Source organism: Vicugna pacos, chromosome 15, assembly GCF_048564905.1.
Source record: "Vicugna pacos chromosome 15, VicPac4, whole genome shotgun sequence".
NCBI classification, from domain to species: Eukaryota; Metazoa; Chordata; class Mammalia; order Artiodactyla; family Camelidae; genus Vicugna; species Vicugna pacos.
Window position 1 is genome coordinate 46,322,525 of NC_133001.1, and position 15,757 is coordinate 46,338,281.

Consider the following 15,757-nt stretch of genomic DNA (forward strand, 5'->3'; position numbering starts at 1 on the left):
TGGAGGTGGAGGGCGTCACTCCTCTCCAACTCACTGGTCCTGACTCATCAAGAAACCAATGAGCTTTCTTCCTGGAACTTACAGTTGACCACACTAAGGTCGTATCATTTTCCTATTTAGCATGATGGATTGTAGGATTCTCAAGGAAAATATTTGCATTGTGTAATGACCACAGGCAGGAAATGTGATTCTTTATAGAGGGCTATTCAACAGCAGACTCAGCATGCCCAGTCTGTTTCTGGCCAGAGAACTGAAAATAAATAAATAAAAGGGAAGTGTGGTCGAATATTATGCTTTGGATTAATTCTAATTGATCCTGGAGAGTTTAGAACCTAACTCTGGAAAGGTTAACATATGAAGTAAAGCGCCTTAAAAATAAATGACTTTTATATTGACGCCTTGATGGCTGTGACATCTCTGGGCTTTAATAGCCTTTTTATCCCGAAAGATCCCCACACTGAATGTGAGGATGGAGCAGAGCTTTAGCTCATTATCGTTTGTCGCATCTCAGATCTTGTGGATGATAGTCTTGTTTGCTAGCACACCAGAGCGGCTCTAAGCCCTTAATAGAATATAGATGTCATTTGGACATAGGAAAGCTTATTTTATAACCACCTACTACTCGTCAGTGTTTTTTGGCTGGAGACCAACATAAGCTAATATTAACTTGGTAAATTAATGAACCATTTGCTCTTCTTTTATAATTATTTGTATACTCAAGTAAATCTTGTATCTAGAAGGCTATAGCTTTCAAGGGAGGAGGCATCCACAATTTGACTGAGAAATTGAGGAGAACTGCCAATGTATCACAGTGGTTGAATTCAATCATTCACTTTTTCATGAATATGACTACTCAGTAATTTTGGCTAAACATATTTCAGGTGGACCATGCTGTAAGGAAGCAGAAGTTTCAATGATAGAATTCCTTTATGGAAGAAAGTTTTAAGACAATTATTCAAGGAACTGTGATGATTACTTTAATGTTAAAAAGGTGGGGGAAGAGGAATCAAGGATATACGCTCCGTCAGAATAGGCATGATGTCATCTCTCACCCAGCTCCCTGGCTAGCATAGGACCAGTCATACGTCAGAGGCTTGCCCGAAAGTTCAAGGCTAATGGTGAGGCCAAGGTCATGGGTCTGGACTTTGCTGTTCAGTGATCCTATACGTCTCATAGTGATGCAGGAGGACTGTGGATTGCTTGGGGATAATAATGCCCTTGTTCTAGCTGATAAATGCTATTGGTTGAAATAAATACCTAACAGTTAATCTGAAGTGTAAATCTTTGGAGCAGGCCTGAAGAATGGTGCAACTCTTTGGACATTGCTAACTTCTAAGTCTTACTTTTTATTGCTCTAGAAGGACATTTTAAAAGTTAACAGACATCATGCAGAATCCTCTAAGTGATTAAATTTTTTTAAAAGGCAAATCTGTTTTAAAAAACACCCATCTAATTAATATTCTGCTTTGGAACTTACATAATCCATATTCAATCGCTTAATGAGCTTTTGATTGTCACAATGTTCCTTGTAGGTACTTGAAGGTGAGTTGAAAACAAAAATAGTAGAAAATGATAGTGAATATCTAAATACTGTAGAAAGCTCACCCACCATATAATCAATATTTGATATATATGATATATATACTATGTTTGCTAGATACATATTTCTGTGTAGTAGTTATTGAAAGAATATCTAGCCTGAAGCCAAATTGAAGGAAAGTGCATACTATGGCCTTTAGCAATTGTATATTTATATAACTCAGAACCAGGCTGAGAATAAATAGTACATTGATTATATTTATACAGTTATAAAGTAATATAGCAGAGATTTTCCTCCAAATCCCTAATGCCTTAACATGTTCTCAAATAATAAACTCAGTTTTCAGCTGAGTTGCAAGCACAGTCATCTGTCAAGACAAAGAAAATCAAGAATCCTCCAATGGACCATTCATAACCTCACTGTGTGTACCATTATCTAAGCATTGAGCACAGTGTATTATGATTATATATTTCACTTTTTTTTATCTTATTAGACCTTTGGCCTTATCCAATCTACTTTTATGGATCCAACTCCTTACATAGGGGCTATAAATATCAACAAATATTAATTTGATAGATTATCTAGTATTAATAGCATACTTTGCAGAACTTACCTTAATCGTCTGGTTATGACTATAAAAAATAGAATGACAGCATATTCAATTATTTTTTAAATATTTCGGGTAGACCAAAATGATGAAATTTATTTTTGTTTATCTCTCCCCAGCTTTAAAATGAGCAAATTGTGAATTCTACCAAATATCTACTAGGGATTTATTTTGTAATGCTTCATTCTGGGGGAAAAAAAGATACAGTCAAAATTCATATGCTCTGTAAAAGCCATTCTGAGATGGCAGATAGTTAACTTGCTTTAAAAAAAAAAAAAAGATGTCCAGACTTTGTTGTTCATCCCTGCCCTACGATGAAGAACTGAGAATTACATACTTGGACAAGAACAACTTTGGGGGAAAAATGTCTCCCTGTAAGTACAACATGGTGATAGGATGCTTCCATAACTAGCCAGGAAAAGAAATCTGAGCCTCTTATTTGCATAAAATGACTGTTAGCTTTGCCATCTTGTTGTCTTATGGTCAAAGACACACAGATATCTACAGTTCAGTAAAGCAGTATTTAATTGGTCTTGATGATTATTGAGTTTCCAAATGTTTTCTAGAATACTTACATCTCATTATTCTATTTTAAAAGCGATTTTATTATAAATCACCTCAAATCATTTTGAAAATATCCATAGTATATATTATGGCCATACAGTGCTCACATTTTTATATGACAAGATGTATAAATTTATAGTGATGTCTAGTCATGCAATTTTTTGGTATGAATGTCTCGTCATAAATTTGTGTGACTTTGGGAAACTTTCTTGTAATAGATACACGGTAAATCTTGCAACGTGAATAAGATTTAGATACACACATATTTACTCAGCATGTTAGATGAGATTCACCAGATCTTCTGTTACTCATGGAAGCATAGAATGGTCTGGACGACTTCAGCGAAGATGTAATGGAGGAAGCAGAAATATAATAGAGAAAATGTAAACGCCTATAAGCTGGAATAAATGACCTTCAAGACTAGATGGTCCTTGACATCTTTTTTGAGGCCTTTCTCAGCCTATGATAATTAATATCAGTGCATAAGTTATGGTCAAAGGGGAATTAATCATTACAGGTAAAGTAATTTCATTCTTCTTTTTTATTATTTTTAATACTTCCCTTTATATTGGCTATCTAAGACTTTGCCATATGAATAAAGATCATTTTTGACCCTGATAGGTAAACCTATTATATACCAAACATTTCTAATGTAATTTATTGAAGATTATTTATTAAAGGAGGTGGTGTTTATAAACATGGTTTACACTTAATTTCTTCCGACTTCCACTTGAATTATCCTGCTAACTTAGTAGCCTTTACTGAACCAAAAAGAATTACTTAGCTCAGTGATTGTCTGGTCTTAATTAATTACAGACTGCATTGTATTATCTGTAATCTTTGAACTTATGGTTAGAGAGGTAGCACCTTGCAAAGGACCTTTGGGGGCAGATCCCGAAGAATTCTTTAGACATCAGGAAGATATGGAGATGAAAACAACATCTCTCTATGTTGCTTTTGTAAAGAGCAGGTATGGTCAATGCAGTATGTCTCTGTATTAGGACTTCTCATGTCATTATGTGGAAGGTCTTCAGCTACACTGACACTCCTGGTTTTTCTCTGCATCCCTTATCCATATAAGAGGAGGAGTATGTTATCTGCCTGATGAATTTGGGAGAAAGACTTCACCATGCTTGGCTTAGCTCATTCCTTTCTCTTCCTTTGGATCTCCCTGCTATAGGTGGCATTATGATCTGCTTTTGTCACCCTGGTAAGGGACTCCTGCAGTGCTAGGTTCTGGATTCTGGGGCCATAACTTGGCTTTAGGTAATTCCTTTAGAGTTAGGTATGGCCTGTGGGCTACGTGTGCTGTGACAGACAGAAATTCTTTGGATTGTTTAACATGAAGGGCATATAATGGTGTTTTTGAACCAATGCAACTTATGTGGTCCTGAAAAAATAATAATCTTTCCAATGAAAGACATCCCAGGCTCTAGTTGACTACTGACATAATGCAGGTAGGAAGGATTTTTTTCCCCTTAAGTATAGAAAGGTTTTAGAATGAATTAATGTATTGTTCTCGCTAATTTCAGAGCATTCTGCAGAAAAATCTAAACTCCTCACCCATTATTCCAAGAAATACAAAACAGTATACTTGGTTTTGTGAAAGCATCCTCATAAAGATGGAAGTAGAGAGTAATTCTACCCTTACTTGGCCATAGACATAATGTATAAGATCAACAGTTTAAGAGACTGGAAAGCTGGACAGTATTGGGGGGAATAGTTATTGTACACTCTTCATGTTTTGCTTTTATTTAATCTAAATTCTTTGCCTTGCAGGAGGCCTAAATTATTTGATTGATGACTTTGGAAGAAGTAGTTGAGCATCCTTTACTAAATAAAGCCTTCCACTTTTTCTCTCTCCTCTTTCAGATTGGTCTACTTGCAGAGAAAGATTGGATTTGTATTAAGCCATGTAGGGAAGTGCTGTTCCCATTATTAGAGGCTAGAAGTTTTCTAGTTTTGCCAGTTAATGATGAAAAAGTCTGTTTAATATAAGGGTAGTGAGTATTAACATGCTCTTTTATTGGCAGATCTAATGTTATATTGCACAACTGTTTTTTACCATAAATGCAGCTAATATTTTCCTCTCCATTTTCTGTCTTGTATGCTGCATAACTGGTTCCAATCTCAGGGAAGAAAGAAAAGAACAATGTCTACAATCCCCTTAAAGCCCCAGCCACAGACAGTGAAATAAGAAAAATAAACTTAGACAGGAAGCAATCAGTTCTAATCCTTACTATAATGTCTATCTCAACCATGAACATGAACTAGTATGATCATAAACACTGGGGTGCCAACTATGTGATAAAAAAATTGGTCCTTTTACAATAGTTGTAAAAAAATTACTCTATAATTAAATTCCTTTACTAAGGTTCCACTGAGACAACTTATCCTTGATTGAAGTTAAGTTTATCTGGAAATTTCCATCTGATGTGGATCAAGGGTATTGTAAGAAGTTGTGGTATATTGTATTATTCCCTAATCTTTGCTGCCATTCTCTCACATTTGTCATTGCAGGGCCCCTCCCTGTGGAGAATGTATTCTGCCTCCCACTGATGTCAAGCTTGGCCTTGTAACTTTGGCCAATGCAAGGCCAGCAGAAGTGAAGGAAGCCACATCTGAGAAGTTTAAAGAGCCACCCCACGATTCCACCATTGTTTCTTTCCCTGTGCAGTGAGAACACATGTCCCAGGTGCAGGCAAGCTGTGGTATCAGCCTGGATCCCAGCCAGTGAAGGTAAGAAATAAACCTTTATCCTCATAAGCCTCTGAGATTAGAAGCTGTTTGTTAACACAGTGTAGCCTAGCACACGGTGATTGATACAGATTCAACAGTCGTCATTCACACACACATTTCCTTGCTTTCATCATTTGTGTCTAAGTCCCCTACCATAGTTTGTAAAAAAAAAAAAAAAAAAAAAAAGTTACCCTTTACCTTTTCTCCTCCTTATTTTAATTCTTCCTTTAATTTTCTGATTTTCTGCTTTTTTGTGTTTTCAACCTGATTTTTAAAAAGACCCCACCAGAAATCTGTTCTTATCCAGAGTTTTTTTTTTTTTTTAAAGTCCATTTTCCCAAATTGACTCAACCAGGGTGGAGTTTATATCCAACTTATTTAAGTTTTGAAAATGTCTATGAGAAATTTTGACATTGAGCAATTTGAAAAATCTTGCTGATAAACATCCTTTGGTGTCTTAGCATTGTCATACCACAGACGAGGAGGAGGACACGCGTAAGATTTATATAGCTGACAGATTTCTATGTACTGTGTGCACTACATTTATATTTTCAGCTTAAATCATTGAGTGATTATTTTCTGAAAGAATTTCGTCTTTCTTGGGGGAGGTTGAAAATCATGTCTCCTCGATGATTTATTAAGTGAGTAAGTAAGTGAAAATGAACAGACTGGTACTGATTTTTACCATAGGCAGCAAATTATGAATAATGATTCTTCCATGCTTGAACTCCTTTGCAGTGATTCTGCAAATAATTCTGGTTTTCTCAGGTTGTTTCGGCCAAATGGATTTGCATAGGCAGGAGAGGCTGAAAGGCAGCCGGTTAGGCTTGAAGCACTGTGTAGAGGGGCACGTTAGAATTTTATTAGAAATATGGGCTTACGTGCCATTAGGTGCCCTGTGTTCATCACCGTCGTATGCTTGCGGCTCTGTAAGTGAAGGGAAGACTAGAAAACTTTTAGATCGTGCAGCAAAAAAACAAATACATGGGTTCAAAGGGCTTTTTTAATGTATCTTAAACATCAAAGGGCTTATAATTAAACTGAAGAGGTTTAAGAAGTCTGCGGAATCTAATGCTCTCTGCCCTTATAAATACTGTTGACTGGCATTCCTTAAGAGCAAAACAGTATGCTCTTTTTCTTCCAAGGTAGCATTTTTAATATATTAGACTTAACCACATGCCATTTCCTTTTTATTAGTTCGAAAGCAGCTGAAATTTGGCAATTTCATATTGTCAAGCATTGTTATCCATCTACAGTCTATGATAAAATGTCCATTTTCAACAGTGCATGTTGAAGTCAGCAGGCAAAATGTGCATTTATAGACTTATAGCTGTCAATTTTTGTTATATCATCAATATTTCTGCTCTTAAATATCAGAAAAAATGTTTTATCTGTTAATGTGACGTCATTTATTAAAATAACTTAATATTGAATACATTCTTTGTTTTCTTAATTTGGTTTTTTGTTGTGGATAGTGGTGGTAAACTGAATTTTGTTTTTGCTTTAAAAGGTTGGAGTAAATGCCTCTCCTCTGAATATAGTGTGCATATATACATTACATACATGACATAGTTTCCTTTTACAAATATCTCTATGGTTTCTTTACATTATGTCCGTTTTGCTTTCCCAAAGTACTAATTTAAAATAGTATTGCAATTAGTTTGTCAATTATTTTTAATCATGTTTAAATTAGATAATCAGATTATCTTCATCTTCATATGTCAATGCATGTATAACATTATTTTATTTGCTATAATTTGAATTACTGCATTACTAGTGAGTTCTAATTTTGGGGGTTAATTATCTGTTAATATAGAGTGGGTCATTTATTCTATTGCAGTCTCTCATTTTTCCTATGTCTTAATCATTTTGCTACAGATACAGATGTAAAGATGTTTCATAAATGTGAGAAGGGGATGGTGGTGAGGAAAGTCAGGGCACAAGGAGAAGCAAAGATGACCTGGAGAGAGATGCCTGGGAAGGAGGGGGCGATCTGAGAGGAGTCCACATGGAATGTGAAACCTCAGAGATGCAAGGAAAGTGTGGAGATGCTTCTGGTCTCTTGCCCATTAAACTTGCATCCCTGACCCCACCAATCCCTGAATTTGTTTTCCTTGAAAGGAGAAGGAAAATGAGAGTTTCCTCCTGCTCACTGCCTCTCCTCTAAAAGACCCCCAAATGAGAAAACTTGTACAGTTAACCTAGCAGAAAAGGCTTGTAATTAGATATCTGAAAACGGCAAAATGCCCGAAATGGCAATAGTTAGAAGGCACCACAAGGTTCTGCAAGAGGTAAGGGCAGATGGGGTCTCCATGGGTGCACCTCTAGCTAAGTAGGGTAGCCCTCAAATTGATAGGCAAGAGGCTGCAGTGTAGTCAGGAGTGTGTGATGATAAGATGAGTGGTCTGGAGGCACTTAGCAGGGGTACAAAAAGGAACCAGCTATGAGCTGGGCCAAAGCAAAAATAGTGAAGAAGAAAGAGGCAGCGGCTACCATGGACACATGCTATAGCCTCAGGCAAGGTTTCTGGTTTTATCTGGGTTTTTCAGAATCCCATTTGGGGAGATCAATGGAGACACACAAAGGGAAAAAAAAACCAAGAAAAACACAAAAAAACCCCAAGGTTCTGGTCTTTCCAGAATATCCTTAATATTTTAAGCTGTTCATATATATACAATTTTTTTCAATTTGTAGATAGTCAGATTACAGAGAACAATTATTTTTCTGAGACTTAGACCTGTATAGAAATCTCAAAATATTCTTCTTTTATGCTTTAGCTTCTCATCTGGGAGATTTAAAATCTCTTTTATTCAAACCTTTAAACCAGCTAAATAAAACTTTCGTATTTTTCTCTTTTCTCCGTAACTTGACTTTGTATGATGGAGTATATTCCATATATAGAAAGTTCATAAACTACATAGGTCAATTTTCAAGAAAAGTAAGATGATTACCCAGGTAGTCAAAGCTCAGTTTAATAAGAGGATCAGCAATAATGGTCAGAGTGGCCCTCTGATTGCATACTGTGCTCTCTCCCCCAGGGAACCATTATTCTGGATTCTGTGTTCATCAGTGTCATGCTTTTATTAAAGATAGTCTAACATCTCACACACACTTCAACAACATATGGTAGGGCTGCTTCTTTGATTTGCTTCTTTGCAGCAAAATTATGCTTCAGTTATTCATCCATGTAGTTATAAGTCGCTGTGTAGTTGTAGTATGGTTCACAATTTTACTGCTATAAAAATATACTGGACTATATTTCTATGTGTAATGATTGATAAGACATTTGGGTTTTTCCATCTTTTGCTTTTATTAAAATGCGGATGAGGATATTCTTGTACAAGACGCATGCTATGCACAGCCAAGAGTTTCTCTGGAACGTCCATCTAGAACGTCCATCTAGAAGTGGCAGGTTGGGTGTGTAAGCTGTCAATGTCACTCAGTAATGTTAGATCGTTTTCCAAAGAGTTGGGTTAATGTAGGATCGCACAGCAATAAGGGGGTGAGTGTATTTTGCTTCAGAATTTCTCCAACATCTGGTACCATTTGCCTTTTTAATGTTTGCCAGTCAGGTAGGTGTGGAATGGTCCTAATTTATTTATCTTTTTATCATGTACCATGTTTTTTATTTAAATATCTCTTATTCTCAATGAGGTAGAGACCCTTTCTCCATGCTTATTTCCTATTTTCTCTCCTCTTCATGCCTTTTACCCATGTTTCTGCTTTTTGGTATTTTTGCATTGCTTTGGAAGAGTCTATTCAATATAAGAATTTAATAATTATATGCTGTGTAAATATCTTTCCCAATGTAAGGCTTGCCCTTTACTCACCATATGATAACAGAACTTCATACACTTGTGATACTTTCTTTTAATATTCGTTCTTTTTAATGTGTTGCTTAAGAGATTCTTTCCTGTTATGAGGTCATGGCAACATTTGTCTCTGTCCTTTTCTAAAAGGTTTATAATGTTGCTTTACATTGAAGTTTTTAATCTACTTAAAAATTTTTGGTACGGTATGAGGGAGGGATACAAATTAATTATTTTGCCTGGATAACCAATTATTTTAAGCACAGTTAGGTAACCTGTCCTTTCTCCACTGATCAAGGGGATCAGCTCAGTTGTAAATCTTATTTGCGTATGTGCATGAATCTTAATGACTATGGTTTTTAATGTCTTGCTGTCTGTTAGGGAAAGTCACCTCATCCCACTCTCTTTTAGGAGTGCCTGGCTCTTTTTTTAATCTCTTGTGTTTTCATGTACATTTTAGAATCACTTTGTCCTTTCCATGAACAATTTGTAGGTATTGGACTTGGAATTTCATTGAAATTAAACGTAAATATGGGGACAATTTACATCCTCATAATATTCAGTCTTCTTGTCCTATACAGAGTTTTATATCTCTTACATTATTTAGATCTTCTTTAATATCTTCAAAAGAGTTTGTAATTTTTTCCTGAAAGACTCGCTTTTATCTTCTGTTGGTATTATTTCTAAGTCTGCCATGTTTTTCTTGACATTGTGAATAGCCTTCTTTCCCTTTTCCACCCTCAAAGTCTCCCTTTACCAGTTTTACCTTCATCGTCATTTCCATCCAAAAGTAACTACAATCTTTGCTTCCAATGACATATATTATTTTTGACTGTATTTGAACTTTCTAATTGTATTCATGCTGTATGAGTTTTTTGTGTCTGGCTCCTTCTGTGCAGCAGCATATTGCTGCTGGTGAGATTAATACTGAGTAATGTATAAAGTTTATATAATATTCTATTCTAGTAATATATTCAACCTTATTGATGGTCACTGGACTTGTTTCCAGCTTCTGTCTATTAGGGAAAATGCTGCTGTGAACATGACTGTACATACTTTTTGATGCACATATGTGTGCATTCCTGGTGGAATAAATGAAAGTGTGGTATCACAGGCTATGGATATGTTCAGCTTTTGTACAGATTGTTAGTTTCCCAAAATGGTTAAATGATTTACTCTGCCATTGTAATGTATGAGAGTTTAAGTTGTTCCTTATTTTTACTGCCTCTTAGTATAATAGGCTTTTTTCATTTCTTTTTTTTTTTTCTGTTGGCTTACAGCTGTGTTTCATTATGGTTCTAATTTGTGTTTCTCAGATATCTAATGAAGTCAGACACCTTTTCATATGACTGTTAGCTGTTTAATTTCTTCCTTTGTGGAATACCTTGTGAGGTCTTTGATCTATCTTAAGACGAAATTGGGTTGCAGTCATTTATTGACATGCACGAGACTTTTTCACATCTACTTGATGTAAATCTTCTGTCATATTCAATCTAAATGTTGTCTCCCACTTGTGGGTTTGCCTTTCACATTGTTAATGGAGTCTGTCGATGAAGAAAAATTCCTTCACATATTTGTTCCTCACTATTGTCTTCTTCTAGAACATATTTGGAGCATTTCTTATGTGCATTCCACTTTACTAATTTTCTCTTCAGCTATATAAACCATTGTTTTTTGACTTCTCAGTGAAGATTCCTGCTACATTTGGCCTCAAAACCTAAACATAAAATGTCCTTGCTGTTTTCTTGGGTGTAGTAGTTTTAGATTTTGTTTACACTTATACTGAGGGTGTACATTATGAACCCAGGGTTATGTGAAGCTTTCCTGATAGGCACTTTATCTTGGATGGCCCTAAGCCTTTTCTTCTATCTTAGAAATTTGTGTAAGTGGCAGTTTGGAAGCTCAAAATCTCGAGGGTTTGTCAAAAATCTTTGGGGTAGAAGCTATTTTGAGATACCACTTACTTACCAAAGTTCTGGCTTTTACTATTTTTTTTAAATTGAGCCTCTGCTTATATCTTCAATTTGTACTGGGTCAGCAATGTGTTCTTAATGATCACTTTTCTGTTTTAATCACCATTTTTGCTTTATTTGTTTGTTTGTTTACTTATTTATTTTGTAATAAGAAACCCATTCAGGGTATCTGGTCTACCACACAGCTAGACACAGTCTAGTTATCTTGATGACAAAGAATTGTGCACATCAAAATAAGTTTATTTCATGTTCTAATTTTGAGAATGAATGGATTTTTTGTTGTTGTTTTTTATCTTATTTATTACTGATGTATAGGAAATTTACTGAGGTTTTTAAATTTGTCTTATAGTCAACTCAATTATATTATCAAGAATAGTATTTTTAATGGGTTTCTTCACATTTTTTAGTCATAAAGTTATGTTCTTTATAAATATTGTTTTTTTCCTAATTTGAAAAAGCTTTTTAGATAATAATTTCTATAATATTAAATAATTTAACCTTTTATGTTTTATCATGGATTTAAATGTTGGCTTTTACTTAGCAGCTTTTCACTTAAGGACTCATAATATTTATGTTTTTGTTTATTCAGATAGAATATTTTAAAAATTTTGTCTAATGCCATTCTGATTCTATTGAAGTGAGGACTTGGTTTTTCTCCCTCTTCCCATCCTCCAGTGAGCTCGATGTAGAAGGTTATTCCTAGAGCACGCACACATATACTGGTGTACCTTAAAATAAAGCAAGTGGGCTAACTAAAAGAGTTCTCAATGGCAAAGTTGGAGCCATTTGAACGATAACATAAGTGAAGTAGCACTAGATTATTACCTATAAGATAAAATAAATGCCCATGGGTCCATATTAGTATAATTGACTGAAGAAATTAATAAATGGAGAGGAGAGAAATCTCCCATTATGAAAACTTTCAAATAAAGTATGTAGATACTCAGCCCTCAGAGAGGGAGCAGTGCTCCCCACTCTTTAACTTGGGGTTTTGCACAGTGATGTCCATTCAAAGAGTACAGTGTAGAAAATGGAAAGTGAGTCTAACTTGTGCAAGCTACTTTCAGCAGCAGATGACCAAGGTCAACGTCGACAGTCATAAATCATGTTGATAGGATGCACCCTTGATAAGGATGTGATAACAATGGCACTTAACCTCTGTTATGTTCCTCCCTAAAGCCCGTAACCCCAGTCTAGCCATTAGAAAGCCATCAGACGAATATTAACAGGGAGGAATCCTATGATATATCTAATTAGTGCTCCTCAAAACTGTCAAGGTCATTAAAAACAAGGAAACTCTTTGAACCAGTCACCATTCTGAGGAGCCTAAAAAACATGAAAACTAAATGTCATGTGGTATCCTAGATGGAATCCTGGGACAGGAAAAGGACAAGAGGTAAAAACCAAGGAAACAGGAATACAATATGGATTTTAGTAAACAATCATGTGTCAGTGTTGATTCATTCATTATAATAAATGTGACACCCATGGAAGATTTAGCTTTGGATGTGGAGTATATAGGAACCATCTGCACTGTTTTCTTTTTAGAAAAACATAAAATTGCCCTAAAAATAAAGTCTATTAATAAAAATAAATAAATAAAGTAAGTAAAATGTGTAGAGTTGACATGTTTTCAGGAAAGTTGGTGTCAATTCAACTCTGAATATCTCTTGTCTGGGATACATTCCATTCTATATATTTTGCATCCTAAATACAGTGATACTTCCTACATTATCAGCAATTGCCTGCAAGTTACCCTGGAACCATTGCATCAAAATGGGTGAGCACTGTCCAATTTCTAGTCCAAGTGAACATCTTTAAAAAAAAAAAAAACGATCTAGGTAATTGAAATAATAATTACCCATCATCATTTATTAGAGCCTGTGATGGGAGTTAGTGCTCCAACTTAACAGAAACATGAACTTTTATAAATATTGAATGATAATTAATCAAAATGAAATACTTTGCTCCAAGACATAAACTTTAGTTCTTTAGAAAATTAATTGAATTTAAAGTAGTATTTTTATAGGGTTGGGTAGCTATTCATTAATACCGGGGGACATTTACAATTGCACAACTTTTAGAACATTTAATAGAAATGCAGGCATAGAGCTGGGAGAAAGATCATCACGCTTCAGTTCTCTCCTTTACTCCATTAAAGTCAGAGATGAGATGACCTAGCCCAAATTGCTGTATTGTTTGTCACAGAGCACTTAGAATTCATTTTAGTTTTTCACTGCAGTTTAGAATTTGAAGCCGAGAGATTTGGATTTGGGTCCGGAATGTGTTCCTCACAGGCTGTGTGGAGACAACTGGCCCTTTCAATTTTATTTTTCTCTATATTAGTTTTCTTCACTATGAAATGAGGATAAGAATGATGATATGATAATAATTCTTTAAGTATTCCATAATGCTGTTTAAGGCTTCAATGACATCATGTACTGGAAAGAAATTTTAAAACTCTAAAGCAGAAGTGTTAAAAGTTTTCTTAATTTTACTGAATCTTCCAGCTCCGATTTTCTCTTTCTAGATGGATAAATTAGAAGCTAAACCAGGAAGCTCAGTCTTACGGAATTTTTTAAATTTACTTGGTATATACTCACGTTTGGATAGATTGCACACTTTCCATCAATTTCTATGCCTGTTCATTCGTTCATTCATTCATTTTTGACCCACTGCTTTTTGAGGCTTTATGGTACTGAGAGCAGGAAAATGTGTTTCCCACAGCCTTACAGTGTCTTGACCTTTTTTCCTTATTACAGTTACTCTTTCTTTCAGTGGCTCCTGCACTGATACTTCCCCTTTGTTTTCCTTCTACATCTCTGAATAGACCTTTGCAGTCTTTCCTTCCTCCTGTGCCTTAAAAAATGATGTTACTCTGAGTTTTATATTTAGCATCCTTATCTTTTCATTACACATATCCTCCCTGGATAACTTCACTTAATTTCCACGGCCCCAAGTTTGTGGTATACATCAATGAACCTCAAATTTATATCTCTAGCTCAGACCATTCTCTGATGTTTCAGATTTATAAAGCTAACTGCCTACAGGTATTTCTCCCAGAATATCGAATATTCACACTGAATTCAAAATATCCAAAGATAAAGGGTGGTCCCATACTTCCTCTAATTAATTTCCATAACTTTCCTCTCAATTTTCAACTCATACCAATAGATTGTACCTATTAGAAATCTGGAGGTTATCTGAAACATCGTCCTCTCTCAACATGCCCATTTCCAACTGTGAAACCCATCCCACCAAGTTTACTTCCTAAGTAACTGTTCACTCCATCCCCTTCTCTGCATCTCTACTTTCTCTGTGTTGGCTAAGCTTTTCATTCTCTCTCTCTTCCTTTACCATAGTCTGATCTCAGGTGCTTGTGGTTCAGGTAACTCCTTGTTGACATTCACACTTTCCTCACGTTTCTAAATTACAGGCATGCTATGTGACTTTTCTGCTTAAAACTGTCCAGTGACTCTCTGTTTATAACATACACATTAAAGACCAGGCTTCCTAGAAAGCCATCGAGGATCTTCATGATCTGGCCTCTGAGAATCTTTTCAACCTCATCTTTCTCCAGTTCCCCGCACTGGATGTTTAACTTCGCAACTGAAAATGCCCTTTAATAAATGTTCACTCTATGTAGAATGTCTAATTTAGTTCCTCTAATGCGTTCAAGACCCGACTCAGATGTTACTCATTGTAATTGCTTCAGAGTATAGCAGTACACATATCTGATAGTTTGTCATAGTAATGAAATTAGTATATATATATATACTATATATATTTCCATCACTAGGCTGAAATACACCTTACTATTCTATCAGGTAGCATAGTCATCCGCTCTTGGGAATTCACTTGGTAATATTAAGTTAAAAAGTATAAAGTAGCAGAACATTCACTTTCATGCATGGAACGTGAATGGTTCTAGGGTAATTAATAAATATCTAAATTGGTGTAAATTGGTTTTTTTTTTCACATTGGAGTATACTTGACTGTCATTGTCAAAACAGAATTAAGTAAAAATCAGTCAGTATTTGGTATGAATCCTTGGCTCAAACTACCTTCTGATAAAAGGGAATTTTTAAAATTTGATAATAAGTTGAAACATTCTTTTCTGAAAGCATTTCTTTAAGTGTTGCTGACGCATTTTTCCCGTGACGTCTTCTCAGGAAAATGTCTGGTCACTAGTGTTACCACAAGGAGGTGGTTGTTGAGGTTGGGTCGTGTTAATGAACCTGTAAGCACATTCTGCATCTGGCAGACATTCCAAGGAGAAAGCCAAGCAGATGGCTAATTTAATATAATCTAAGCGACTTTGGATCAGATAAAGCAATGGAATTAACAGCACTTTAACTCCACATACATCAGTTCCCAGCCATTCCTACCATTTCATTTCAATAGGCACTTCTTCAGGATGAAAATCAATGCTAATTGAAAGCTCATATGGTGATGTTTATGTCTGTAAAATGTGTGGTTAAATAGCATATTAAAACATGTGGGCATGAATATTAGGATTGGGAAA